This window comes from Mizuhopecten yessoensis, unplaced genomic scaffold (genome assembly GCF_002113885.1).
Source record: "Mizuhopecten yessoensis strain PY_sf001 unplaced genomic scaffold, ASM211388v2 scaffold11057, whole genome shotgun sequence".
Taxonomy (NCBI): domain Eukaryota; kingdom Metazoa; phylum Mollusca; class Bivalvia; order Pectinida; family Pectinidae; genus Mizuhopecten; species Mizuhopecten yessoensis.
Window position 1 is genome coordinate 859,332 of NW_018408857.1, and position 15,032 is coordinate 874,363.

The window sequence follows — 15,032 nt, forward strand, 5'->3', positions numbered from 1 at the left end:
AGCATTGTGCGAGTTTTGGGCGAAAAGTGTGAGTTGAGAATATGCAAAAATTATTAAGGTAAAGCGAGTCATATCTAATCGCAAAATCAATTGAATGTTTCATTAAACAAATTATATAGATATGATAATTTTTTTTGCTTCAAATTAGCAAATTTTTGCCTATTTCGAAAAGATACGTATCGATTGATCAATTGATTTATTGATTGGTAGCGTCACTCGTTGCGTGCTAATTATATACAGTCAGTATACGTAACAGAATTGTTGTTGACAACAGTTTTATTTAGTGGTTTGTTTCTATAGAACATGATTGTATCTAAATTTATCTCATAATTTATTTTCTCTGGAAATGTGTTTGTGTCGATGCAATCATCATATTGTGTATTTATTCATACAATGACATAAATCCCTCCCTCCTCGTTGGCAATTTTACATATCTTAAAACAAATTGATAAACGTGGCATTTATGTACCATATTTCGATACGTTTTTACGGCGGTAAGCGATCATGGCTAAGAAGAATCTCTCTATGTTCTCTATGAAATGGTCGGGGACATAATTATGAGCACTGATTATCATATTACTCAAAGTAGGAATATTACTATTCACAAAATGCACTCCAAATTAATGACAAATACTTTTAAAAATAAAATGATTTGTCAAGTCAATGACTAGTTACTACCATATTAGTACACCCTATTTTCGTTTTTAAACAAATGGTTTTATGATTGTACATGTCTTTACTTTTGTCGTTATGGAAATAAATCCTGTGTGTCAAGTACATGATGTTTGTTGATCTTTACAGCAAGGCTTTACCCATGCTGAGGACGTTTAGGTGACAATACTAGTGAAGCTGGAATACGACCAGGCTTTAGTCTGTTACTGTAATTTAATAAGCCTATAATTAACCGCAACAGACGAAATTTTTGGAAAAATAACACGTGGTAAGTGTCTTAAAAGCTGTGTTTTGGCGAGGGTAGAGAAAGGATAGTAGAGACCGAGTTTACAAGGGATAGACTGGACCAGATAGATGAGGGCATGAATGCAAATATCTATGTCACACCTGTAATGCCATTTTATTATAAAACCACAGTCGCAAATGTTGGAAACGATATAGTTTAAACAGAATATGTTTACCTGTGGAATGAGTCTAATACGCATCTAAAGTGGATTAAGAAATCTTGGTGGAGCATAAAAAGGAATGTAAAAATGTCTGTCAATGTATTAATGAAACACAGTATTCACAATTTGTACTGACATCCACTCAACAACCCTTGTGACACCAACAAAGGCATATAACATTTTTCTCATCATCACTCTCATTCGTGAACGATTAAACGATTTCAATCGTTGATGTCTCAAAAGAAAACATGAATTACAGAAAGTTTTATAGGAAGAGGATCCAAGATCGTGAACGATTAAACGAATTCAATCTTGATATAACCTAAAAATCTCACAAAGAGAAAAAATGAATTGTAGAATGCTATATGAGAAGAGCAAACAAACAGTTTTTTTGAAACGCCATGATATTTTAAGAAGCCATGGGTGAGTTTTCAACTGGTGAAGGGGTAATCACTCTTTTGACTTGAGGTACAATTGTATTATGTCGCAAATATTTTGTAACAATTTTACCATTGAAATTAATGATGTCGCAGTAAAGATATAATTGATACTTTCGTACTTTGACAAACGATACTTTTTGTTATTTTCACACTAACCTGACCAATTAAGAACATGGGTAAGTGTGAAAATTAACCAGCAAAGGATATCGTCAATTGTGATGTTAATATGTTGTGACGCCTCAGTCTGTTTTGTCTATGTACAACAATCCATCTCTATACGAAAACGATGATAGCTGTCCTTCGTCTAATAAAACTGTGTCGTTCATCTCCCTTATACTAGTGTACTATTTAGATGATCACATCATTTATTCATATATATATATTGTGAATTAATAGGCCAAAGGGAGACCACTCATCTCAATATATAGATTATAGTACATGTAACCTGTCAGATTGTTGCGGGGAGGAAGTTTTTATCTAACCTACTCCAACACTTGCCTCTAGAAGGACTATGATTGTTTGTCGATGACGCCCACATTAACTTGTACTGACTACAGACTACTTCGAATATTGAGCCCTGACTCTGAAAGTGGTTGAGTGTAGGTGAATGAAGGTAGTGAATGATTGATTTTCTTCATTTATTATCAACCATATTTGCTACAATCTCGTTTATTAGACGCTCAATATTGTAGCCCTAAGCCCGAAAAACTGGTTAATATCAATGCACCTGCGATCCACATAACGTTAAGTCCGGACGAACTATAACAGAACATATTGGATTCCCAGTTAAAGCTGAGTGCTTTGTGTTATTGTGTGACAGATATATTTTGGTATCTAAGTAGCGATAGGAAAACTGATCACAACCCAGCAGTAATTATAACTCGTATTAACGTCAAATTCACGTCAGTACGTTACTGACCAATATTTGACGTAAAATACGTAAATATACCGACGTCATAAGGATGTCAGATATTACGTCAAATCTATGTCTAATCGAGACTATGGTGGTGTATATGATACTTTGTCAGTACGTTTTTGTCTCTTGAATGTGTAATCATGTACATATGCACACACGTACTTTAATATTATTACTTAGGCGTATACCATAAGTTATACCACAGTCATTAGCTGGTGAATGAACTTTGCTTTTAAGAATTAAATATTCATATTGCTTCAGATAGTGACTTATACAATTGTACACAAGCCCAAATTGTGTTTTATAACAATATAATTGTTCAGCTCGCATGGGATATATACTCTCTTTTTTGATATTTGGGGTATACATCATGTTTGTGAAAAACTTATCTAAATGTCCTTGTCTAGGCATATTCAAAAAGAAGTTAAGGAAACGAAACTTTGGACAATTCAAAAGGTTGTCATTTAACTTCCGAAGATCGTGTGTACACACAATGCACGTGACATGTAGCAGGAAATTAGTCTGTCTGCAACATCCGTGTTATTATCTGATTATGCACATACGCGAAACAGGTTACAAAATATTATCTAAAACAAACAAATGCTTTCCTGTTCTTGTTTAGTATTATACTCTTAGTCATTTGCTTCTCGTTCTTTCTGTTATGAAGAGTGGACATGTGGACTATGTTGAAGATACAAATCTTACTTATTCACGAAAGGTAATTATTTATTGATTTTTGGCCCATATGTTATAAGTTGCAGATAAGCCAATTTGTACCGTTTTTTCTTCCGTTTGTATAAACTTGATTTACTAACTACTATTATCAGAACATAAGCAATGCTGTACTGTTTACCATAATGGCATTGATGCTTATTCTTTTGTTCGATTTTTTTTATTTGTTTAACCGAACATTACGATATCTGCCCGGACACAATTAGAGATATACTTATTTTTACCTCTGGAACTTTTTTATAACCTTTTCACAAAATGATTTATGATAATATAATTTGATACTCCTTATGAACAATTCATGTCGAGAAAATGTCAAAAGACAATGTTTTTTTAGCGTTTCTTAATCAGTAATGAAGAAATTCTTAACTGCACAACTATAAGTTTTAGCGACAGTCGTCGGTCAACTTCTATAACGAAAAATATGTCTTTCCAGTCGAGGGGAGAATATAAATTCTTGCTTTATTTACCTAACATCGTTAGAAAACAAGAATCGGTATTCATTCTGAATCAATAATATCTTACAAACAACATCCTAAACATCATTAAAAAGAGTATTTATTTTACGTTTACTGCATGCTCTAATTAAACCTGCTCTTTTTAATGAAATCAAATTGTGAACAGAAATATCCCAATATATTTATCAATTATGATACTTCTAATTTTTGATTGCGATGTTATGTGAAAATTCAAAGCTACAAGCAAGTGTGAAACCAGACTTGCTGACACTGTGTTTGCGGTCAACATGGTAGGGCTATACATGTTACTTCTCACTGAAAGGCCCGGATATTGTGCTGTTTAGGTCCTAGCTTTATTTTTCGCCTGCTTTCCCGAAAAGCTTCTAGACATGTTATTATCAACTACGTAAACTTCCTTTAGAACATATCTATTTTCAGTATCTAATCGATTTTAAGGGTGTCATTTGATTTACATGCAATATATACTTCTTAATGAAACGAATTTTGAATTAGCAATTTTTTGCAAACAGAAATTAATAATAAATTTTATACCAATCCCTTGATCAAAGACGCCATTTCATCAAACGTAACTTCCTGTTCTGTTTGCAAGATGGTGGTCCACGTGGGTATGTATACGATGAAAATTTAAGCTGATGTATGTTACATGTGCAACTACAGATGAAGGTTTAAAAGAGATCTACAATCAAAGATTGTGTATCTGTGATTCAAAAACAAAGATGAAGGTGATATATTTGTGACCTGAAAAAGTGTGTAATCAGAAGTCGTAACCTTCATGTACAATAATGCATTGTCTATGTTATGTCCGTGTGACAACAAATGTGATTCTATATATGTCGTTCGGATGTGATTGTGTCTGTTATAAGATTTAGTGTTGTATTCGTGATTAAGAAAGATACTGACGTTAAATTTCGACTGAATATCATTTACAGTGCCTTTATGAAGGAAAGTTTGAAGGAATTTGAGATACACTGTTAGGAAGGGGAGTCTAGTGTCGGAGTCTCGGTTGGGGTAAGGAGGAGGGAGGGGGAGCAAAACCCCCATTGAGTCAATGAATAGTTAAATTTTGGTTTTTGTTTTCTATATCATAAGCAGGCATGGTCTAACACAGAAATACGTTTTTCGCTTAAAGTGTAAAGCCTCTCTAGAAGGGTCCATAAACATGCCTAAAACTGAAATCTAGGTAGCAGAGTACAGTAGAAATGGCTTGACCCTAAAAATAAAGGGCATCTCTCGGATAAACATGGATAGCGGATTCTTCCTGCACAACACACCTACATATTTCTATATATTTATAAACTACATTTTGAATAAGTTTTTTTTAGAAGAATGAATATTTTTCAAAAAATGATTTCCCTAGATTTGGGACTTGTAAAAACCATGGTTACCGCATCAAAAAACGCCAAAAAATGCAAAAAAACATGATTTTTAACCCAAAATTTGACCCACACAAGTAGTATTGTTTTTCTTAAAACTTGTCTTAAATAAAATATCACCTACTCGGTCACAGATACTCACGTTTTAGCATAGGTCGTCAAACTGGATTTTTCACAATATTTACACATGTGCTGAGTACAAAAATATATGCCAATTTTAGAGCTGACTATTTTTTTAAACTTTTGATACATGTAATATTACAGGGGTTATTCATTGTACAAAATCACCCATGGCCACCGTACGCTACTGTACTCTGCTACCCTAGAAGCGCTTTGGCGCAATCCTTGGCAATTCATTTAAGCATTGAACTGCTTTCAGCGTGCTTCATTGAATTCGCCTTTGTCCAGTTGGAGTTCATACTGCCTATGAACGCCAACTCAAAACAGTTCAATACTTATATTTACCATTTTTTGAAGCTGTTCGTCTCAAATAAAATTCAATTACACTTATTATTATTCAGCATTTAGTTCAAATAATGTATGTTTCGTGTATGCCTGGCTGATGAATAGAACAGCCATCGCCCAGGGAGGATCAGTGGTTTCCAACGTAACAATTATGACGTCGTAATAAAGATGACGTTACCAATCTGTTCATGGTATTCATAGCCTATATGAATGCCAACTGAATTTAGTAGGGTTAAATAGTGACAATGCCATACGATGGTAAATATAATGTATTGAAGCTTAATGGTTTAATGAAATTTGAGTATAGAAACATAATTGCATGTCTTACCAAGCCATACATTCTACTCACAGTCATATGCATTTCTACCAAAAAAAAATACAGTAGGTGCGTGACAGGGTTAATTTAGCCAACATATTAATCAAAACTCTATGTGCATACCTTTATTATAATTATATACATATTCCAATATAGACTGTTCTGAACGTGACGAAAGCACTGGCAGACAAAATACAGATTTATCTGTTCCTATTGATTTTGATAGTTTATTGCTTCATTTTTTCTCATGAACAGGTTCACGAAGATGAACATCTAAATCAGTAATATCAACATCCCTATGTCTATTTAAGTCTGCATAGAATGATTGTACTTCTTTAAAAATATTTTTCTGCTTTGTAATAATTTTATTGTTCTCTTTCTGAATTTGTGGAATAAATTTGGAAGCAAAGTTTCTGTTTTCCAAATAAAAAAAATAAGACGTAGGTTTCTCTCCCTCTTCTATCCATTTTGCTGCTCTTGATCTAATAATACTACCTCTATTTTTTTTCAATCGTATACATTCTAACTCCCTTTTTATCTCCTTATTCTTCCTGGTCTGGGTTTATACTATCTTCTAAAATTTCTATAGATTTCTGAAGGTCTTCTTCACTTAAGTTCTGTTGCTTTTTCCTGTAAGATGCATTAGATATAGATTTGCCTCTGATTTCCATTAACAATATTTCTAAAAATAGTTGATCATTGATTAAAAACTGAATATCGCTATTGGGAATAAGTGCTAATGAGTTAAAATTATACACTGGAAGACAATATTGTAACTTAATGTTCTCGATGCAATTTTTTACCATATCATGGTATTCATGTTCAAGTAATAAAGAATTGTGTTTCCGTAAGCCTTTCCCTTTCTTAAATTCATCAATTTTCAAAGTTAAAACTGGGACTGAATGATCTGATCTGTAACCCGGTTCAATGCTTGATTTTTTTTATACTGGATAAAAGATTGTCTGAAATTAGGAAAAAATGAATCTGGCCTGTTTTATTGGATTACTTCTTCGTCAAGTAAAGCTCTTATTATCCTGGTGATGCTCCCTGTATATGTCAATAAGATTATAATATTCATTAAATTCTAAAACCTTGTCTCTAGCAGCAACATTGTTAATATTTCTGTATAAACGATCATAGTCTAACTTTGGCTTCAATACTAAGTTAAAATCCCAACATCTAATCCTATTATCATTCCCAAAACTATCAATAGTATCTGAAACGTTATAAAAATCTGGGTTATCTTGATTTGGGCCGTACAGAGCAATTAGTGTTGTTCTTGAACCCTCAATGGTAATATCACGAGCAAGGAAATTTCCTTTCAAAACTTTCTTTCCTTTGAGCACTTTACTTTCAAAGTTAGAATTTAAAAGAATAGCGATACCACGTGAATTTGATTTAAAAAACTAAAATAAGTGTCATATCCCCACTCATTTCTTATGGTATTTTTCCTGATCTAGTGTAAAATGGGTGTCCTGCAAACAATAAGTATGATACTTCTTGTCTCTTAGGTACACAAAAACGTATTTTCTCTTTACTCTAAAGGCCCTGGCAATAAGCCACAAGACCACTACAATATAAATCATTAATGTATATGTACAAATTTAAAACTATTTATGCATACAATAAATAATCTGTACATGTACACAAGACAACTACAATATACATTATGTATGTACATGTACACAAGACAACTACAATATATATCATTTATATGCATGTTCAAATTTAAAAACTGTTTATTCATACAATTCAACTGCAATATAAGACATTTATGTACAGGTATACTTTAAAAAAAACTGTACATGTATACAAAACACTACAATATGCACATGCACACTTTTTAAAATATGTACATGTATAAAAGACAACTACAATATACATTATGTTTATGTACACAATACAACTAAAATTTAACAAGTTTATGTACATGTACACTTTCTAAAAACTGTACATGTACACAAAACAACGAAAATAGCTATTAACATTCCTGAACGGTTCGTGTCAACTTTTCACACGTGCCTGATGCAGCTGTAAATTTAAATAAGAAACTGAAGGTGATGTTTAACAATCCAGCGAAGAGGCAATAGAAGTCACCATACTGTTTTGCTGCCTAGACTGTGCAAAATATTTCACCAGTTAATGCTTGAAGACGACTTAATCTCATTACATGAAAATGGATATACTAGAAAAGTTTGACACTGGTAATTATCAGGTGTTTAGTTTTCTTAACATTGTTTTTGTTTGCTTGTTTGTTTGATTGATTTTGTTTAACGTCCTATTAACAGCTCCCCTGTGTGCAAGATGCATGCGTGTAGTGTGTTGATTTGTCTTATGACCAGGTTTTAATTGGAAAGAACTATAACAGACATGTACCATCGTTATACTCATATCAATGTGGGCATCATCTCATTTATGGATTGGAGTCATAGAGTAGAACGTTGTATTGAAGTGTGAATAGTTGAGTACTAGAGTCAATTTTGATATTATACTAATTGTAAAAAATGTTTTACTTAGTTTGTTCAGAGAGTAATAACCAGTGTTTTATATCAAAGGCAATAGCCTTCAAACTTATGAAAATGTCACATCGGACACTTCATATTGGATATTTTGGATAATTGAGTTAAAATTATGTTTCTTTATAAATATTAGCAAATGACATGATTTATTTTGTCTCCAACTATTCCACCAACAACAAAATATATGATTTTTGGTATACTTCTTATTGGTCTACTGTATTCCTATACATACATCTGGATACGTCTGACCTCTGATGAAATGTCTGTAACATCAGCTTTCATAGAGAATCACAACAATATATACAGGAAAAGGAATATTAGCAATATTAGGCTACCATTGATGTATTATGTATCAAGTTTTTAATTTTTTTTTGATCCATTATATTTGGAAAAATGAAACGAGGGCTGCAGCTTACTTTTCGTACAACGACATTTTTGGGTTTCTTACTTGCTTAAAATTTCTAAGTGTTGTCCGGGGTGATTTTGACCGTCTATAATTGTGTGTGACAGCTGTTTGGGAATCTATAATATAATAGTTATGTCCTTGTCGTTTATTAATAGCCGTATCAGACACATGTGGAATATCAAAGTTGACCCGAACCGTTAAGGAATGTTAATAGCACTTGTATTTGTTTTGTGTACATGAACAGGTATTTTCTTTTGAAGTGTACATGTTTTAGTTGTATTGTGTATGTACAGTTTTTAAAAAGTGTACATGTACATAAATGTTTTGAACTGTAGTGGTATTGTGTACACGTACAGTTAATAAAAAGTGAACATGTACATACATTTCCTATATTGTAGTTGTGTACACGTTGATACTATATCCTTACTTTTGCAGCACCACATAAGCACAATCCATCTCTGTGGGATTAGGGGAGAAAACTCCCATAATGTATATATGCTTAAAATAACTTAAATTAGCAGCTACAAATGTGTCTGTGTCCAACACAAGTTAATGCTTGCCTGCTCATGATCCATGCACACTATTTGTACATAACTCATTCACACACTGTTTTCTACATGACAAATATATTCTCAATTTTGCTTTTATTTCACAGCTGTAACTTACCTTTTAATAGATATGACATCACCTACATTTTGTATAAACACAAGTTTGTTTCAACATTATAGATATCAATAAAAACTCCACTTTTGCAACACAGGTGCAGCTATCGCATGATATGTAAACTACACATGCTACTATAAGTATGTGACACTGTTTTTAACTTCGCTTCTGCACGATACACACAACTTTAATGGTGTTATGCATTGCATGTAGAAAGTACAACTACACATTTGTGTTCGTAACATACAACTTCATCTTTGCTTGTTTACTACAGCATCCACCTCTTTCTATAATTTGGTACATCACATATTTAATACAACTAATTTTGTAAATCACCGATTCACGTAAAGTTTATATAAATATATATATATATATTTATAATGTCTATACATTGTTTGGTATTCAAATCTTTGGACAATATGTAATTTTCCCGTTCAACTTCTTGGCAATGTTTAAATGTGTTATCGAGATACTCGATAACGTTTTGATTTCAAGTGCCTGCCTGTGTGCAATGTGTAAATTGGTTGTAGAAATCAACAATGATAGTTTTGTAGTCACGGCACAAGACTTCAATGTTTCTAATGTTGAGATACTGGATGCTTGGTTGCTGACCTGCTGGAATATCTGTAACTTCCTGATTAACCCGTCTTTTGTCATTGCAATAGCATTAGCGCTGAATACGTCAAAAATCAGGGATGGCCATTGAAGTTGAAGCTCGCAGTTGTACATGTACAATCTTTCTAACTTTCTAGAATTGTAAGTGTTTTTTTTTTGTTTTTTTGTTGAAAGCAATATTTTGAAAAGGAATATCCAGACGTATACATTCAATTGTTAATGAGAGGTATGCTAATCATAAATTCGATTAATAACAAACATTTTTGTCTGATGTGCCCTACAGAGTCTGACAACCAGACACAAGGACCACCTCAACAAAACGTTGGACCGCAACCTCCTGTGATCTACCTTGGGTTCCTTCGGGTGTGGCAGATACGACCAAACCGGGACATAATCGACCGCCACAGAATGGTTATATCCGGCAAACTGGACAGTCATCCAGTCCAGTTATCGAACAACAGTATCAACGCTTAACAGCAAAGTAGGTTTAAAGTAATCAAATTACAGTTAGACTTAATTATGAATATTCCCACCTTAATGATGGTGTGTATCATAGGACCGATTAAAGCAAAACATTAAGCCTATGGAACAGAATGTATGAACATTGATTGTTATTTGGCGTCTACAAAACATACAGCATTTGCCCTTCTTGTTTAAAAATATTTTGCTTTTGAGAATTCGTCAAGTAGTGCATGTACTAGTTATATACAAATGGAATTAAACAAATAGGGAAATACAGAAGGTGAGGAATAAATGTTAGCTGATATTTAAGAGTTATATGTAAACTTCTTTCCAAATACATCACGTTTATTAAGCAAATACATACTTTACCTAATCCACTCAAATACATATCAAACTATCTTCTGCAGCTAATTGCTTCAATCTTTTTCTACTGAACTCAACTGAATATCTATCCCGTTTGTCACTGTACGGTACTAAGACACACTACATCAAACTATCATTATGCTACTGAATATCTATAGCGTTTGTCACTGTATGGTACTGAGACACACTACATCAAACTATCATTATGATACTGAATATCTATAGCGTTTGTCACTGTATAGTACTGAGACACACTACATAAAACTATCATTATGCAACTGAATATCTAGCGTTTGTCACTGTATAGTACTGAGATACACTACATCAAACTATCCTTATGCTACTGAATATCTATAGCGTTTGTCAATGTATAGTACTGAGACACACTACATCAAACTATCATTATGCTACTGAATATTTATAGCGTTTGTCACTGTATAGTACTGAGACACACTACATCAAACTATCACCATGTCACTGACTATCTATAGCGTTTGTCACTGTATAGTACTGAGACAGGCTACATCAAACTATCCTTATGCTACTGAATATATATAGCGTTTGTCACTGTATAGTACTGAGACACACTACATCAAACTATCATTATGCTACTGAATATATATATAGCGTTTGTCACTGTACGGTACTTTATTTAATGTTGCAGATGGAGCAGAATAGCACAACGCTTTAGGAGACGTTTCCTTCTCAGTTTACCGAAATGAAAGCACGAGACATCCTACAGCTGTTACAAAAGTCAGAATCAGTAGAGATTCTCATATGGGGGAAGGACTTTCTAGATATACCAACGACTGTTATATGAACGGATTATATTCGAGATAAATCAGATTTGTCATGACAATATAGAGTATAGTAGCTTGGTGTTTTTTCATTTCTAACTGTACACTTCAAATAATGGTTGATGATCGATGTGCATTGATTCCAAGAAGTGCCTTTCGATTGATTCACATACGGATATATATATAGAGAGAGAGATAAGAGAGCACAACAGTAATCGTATTCGATAAAAAAAGGTTATCAAGCGTATCATATTCTCCTGGAATTACAGCTTGAAACTGAACTTTATATGGTTATACTTATAGTAATTGATAAAGTTTAACTTGTCGTTATTCTAATTACAATATATAAACGGTAATACACTCATTTTCTTAAACAAATGTAATCACATAAACATGGTCATAAGATTTAGAAAACAAAAAAATGGCTTTTATTCGTAATGATTCCTTTTTATGCCTGTTGTTTCTAACTTTACTTTGGAGTCGTCTTAATCCAGGTTCTTGTACATAAACTTTATAGAATGTATATCAGTGTTTGTCACAACTACATTATTGACAAGTTTTGCGTAAACTTATTTTGTATGATTCTACTTAATATGTAGACTAAGATATGTTTAATTTCGGGTTATTCTTAAAGAGATATAGTGACGGTAAAATGGTTCGGTCCCTTCTGTTTACCATATAAGGGGAACAACCTAGATTGTTTAAGGGTTGATAAGATAATACCGATGTTACTTATGCATGTAAATACACACAGTTGTTTCAATGTTTACTATACAACCTCAAACGATCCGTCTTATTCCTTATTATTAAATAAAACACTTAAGTGCCTAGTTTATGAATTTCTATTTTTCTAATAAATATAAAGATGATTTTCAGCTCAAAACAAGATTGTGCTATAATCTCGTGGTCTTGCGCAACTTTTATCAATGGTATGCGACGTCATCACTGTTGGTGTTGTATTTTTTTCTTTTCGGTTTGAAGGGAAGTGTATACGATATAACCTTAAAAAAGTCTAACTTTGGGAGAACAGCCAAACTATACGAAGGTATGCATAATATTACATGCACGCAGACATTTGTTGTTTTTTAAGATTTTGTATATACAAACATTATTGCTATGTTATTAAATAATATAACCATCTACCTTGACATATATTTCTACTATATAATTGTTGTTGACAAACATTTCAATGAATGTAATTATTCAGTTTTATTTAACATTCACCCGATAGTTATTGATTCCTAGTATATAAATGTTATAGAACACAGTAGCAAATCAATCTTGGAAGTTTTTATCAAAGTAAATAGTTAGCAATACGTGTTTATAACTGCAATACAAATAAATAGTTTGTGGTGACAGACAATTGATTAACCAAACTATTGCGTTATACAGTCGTGATGTCTTTTTAGAAGAATATAAGATGTAAAGAAGGTTTCATCATTACTTTGTGATAACTTAGTGCCATTCTGTAAATAAATATTTCTATTTCAATTTTGTGTTGATTAATTGTCTTAATAATCACGTGGTACTCTAGTATATATTATACAGCTGACTGTAGATGAGGAGACCTCTGTCTGAAACTAAGCGTCGTAGTAAGCATTTTTAAAGATTTCTGCTGAAATTTCTTAACTTAACGAATGCAAAAATAGAAAACACAAGAACATGATCTGATCACGAATGCGATACACAATGACAAAAACAGTACCTGAAACAACCCAATAAAGCCTGACTAAAAATATATTGTAAGTTTTATAATGAAATATTCTGGTATGAAAAAATGGTACGAGCAATTTAATAACGACCAGATAAAAGTTAATCTGATTTTGATAACTTTATTTAATTCAAGGCCTGTGTAATGGAAGCTCCAACAGAGATTTAACCCTGTTTATGCGAACCGTTTTAACTTCAATTGACATATCCGATATGAACTAGAGTACTTACTTTATTTTAATAAGTAATCACAGGAATCTAATTATGAGTCTTTTTACATTTCATTAAAATATTTGCAGAGAGGACTATATTTTGTCGGGTAGGGATGTCTAAACATGCTATTGGTAAACAGATCAATATCAAGCATTGCCGGCTTGATGTTTCACTTCGAACTCCGAAGAAGGTTTTCATAAAAAATATAATAAACAGATTATCTAACAGTTTCCTTAGTAATACCAAATATGTTTCACGAGTGCGCAGGCATTAATGAAGACATTGTAAGATATCATCTATATCTGACTCTGTAGTTTTTATTCCCATACCAATCGTGTGTGACCTGGCGATTGTATATATCTGACTTAGAAAATGATATACCCATACAGTGTACCGAGCGCGAGCGATCTGAAGACTATGTATATCTTTTTTGCTTTTACTGCAAAACCTAAATACTGTGCTGATGATCTTAAATGTTCATGAGCTGTTTCTTGACCTCCTCCCAATACCTTCTATAGAATTGTACATGTATCTGTAAAGTGATTATAACTATCTCCATGTTGTGAAGCTCTGTTTGCTTATATGTCTTATCAATTCTACAAAACAATAACACCAAATCATTTGTGAGTGGCGATAAATTGGCTCACTTTTTAGGAAGTGGCCGCAATTTTTATTCATATTCTGAAAAATTTGGATAAAAACGTCTTTTACTAATTTTTGATCTGAGTAACACATGATTTCAAAAAAATCCAATTATTTCTCCAAACAAATTAAAATGTCTGTAAAATATAAGCAAAGGTGAGCGGAAGAAAAAATCATCCGCCAAAATGACAATATACTTTATATTGTCGGAACCAAAAGATTACAACATACAACATCAATGGAAATGTATAGTATACATAGATCCAGTATCTGACAAAGACTCTAGTCAATGATCTTTGAATTGTAAATTCATATCATTTGATTAAATTAACCAAGTGAATACGAACAAAATACAGGGAAGGATGGGAGGGCAAGCACAAGATGTTGAAAATTCACATAACATTGCTGTGACTGTATAATTGAAGTTGGCGATCTTCTAATTTTTTTTCTCTCTAAATGTTTGGCTGCCCAATTAAACTGACCAATGAGCATTGACCTCTGATCTATGAACCCGGATGTGACGATCGCCTTTTATGGGTTAGGGGGCTTGGCGATGAGCTAGCCCGCTAATGTAAACAAAAACAGTGAATTAAAGCAAGATGGGTAGTTCATGCAAAAACACGTTTGTTTTTACAAACTCTCATTTTTGCTTTTACTGCTCAACCTAAATACTGTGCTGATGATCTTAACTGTTCATGTGCTTTCTCTTGACCTCCTCCCAATACCTTCTATAGAATTATACATGTATCTGTAAAGTGATTATAACTATCTCCATGCTGCGAGGCTCTGTCTGCTGATATGTCTCA

General features: G+C 32.9%; 1 long non-coding RNA gene across 1 annotated transcript; it reads left to right on the top strand.

Moving 5' to 3' along the window:
- Nucleotides 1-3,103: 3,103 nt before the first annotated feature.
- Nucleotides 3,104-12,804, top strand: LOC110465126. The gene is made up of 3 exons (XR_002464580.1): nucleotides 3,104-3,192; nucleotides 10,323-10,520; nucleotides 11,529-12,804. It is a non-coding gene; the product is annotated as an uncharacterized LOC110465126 (long non-coding RNA).
- Nucleotides 12,805-15,032: the final 2,228 nt, after the last annotated feature.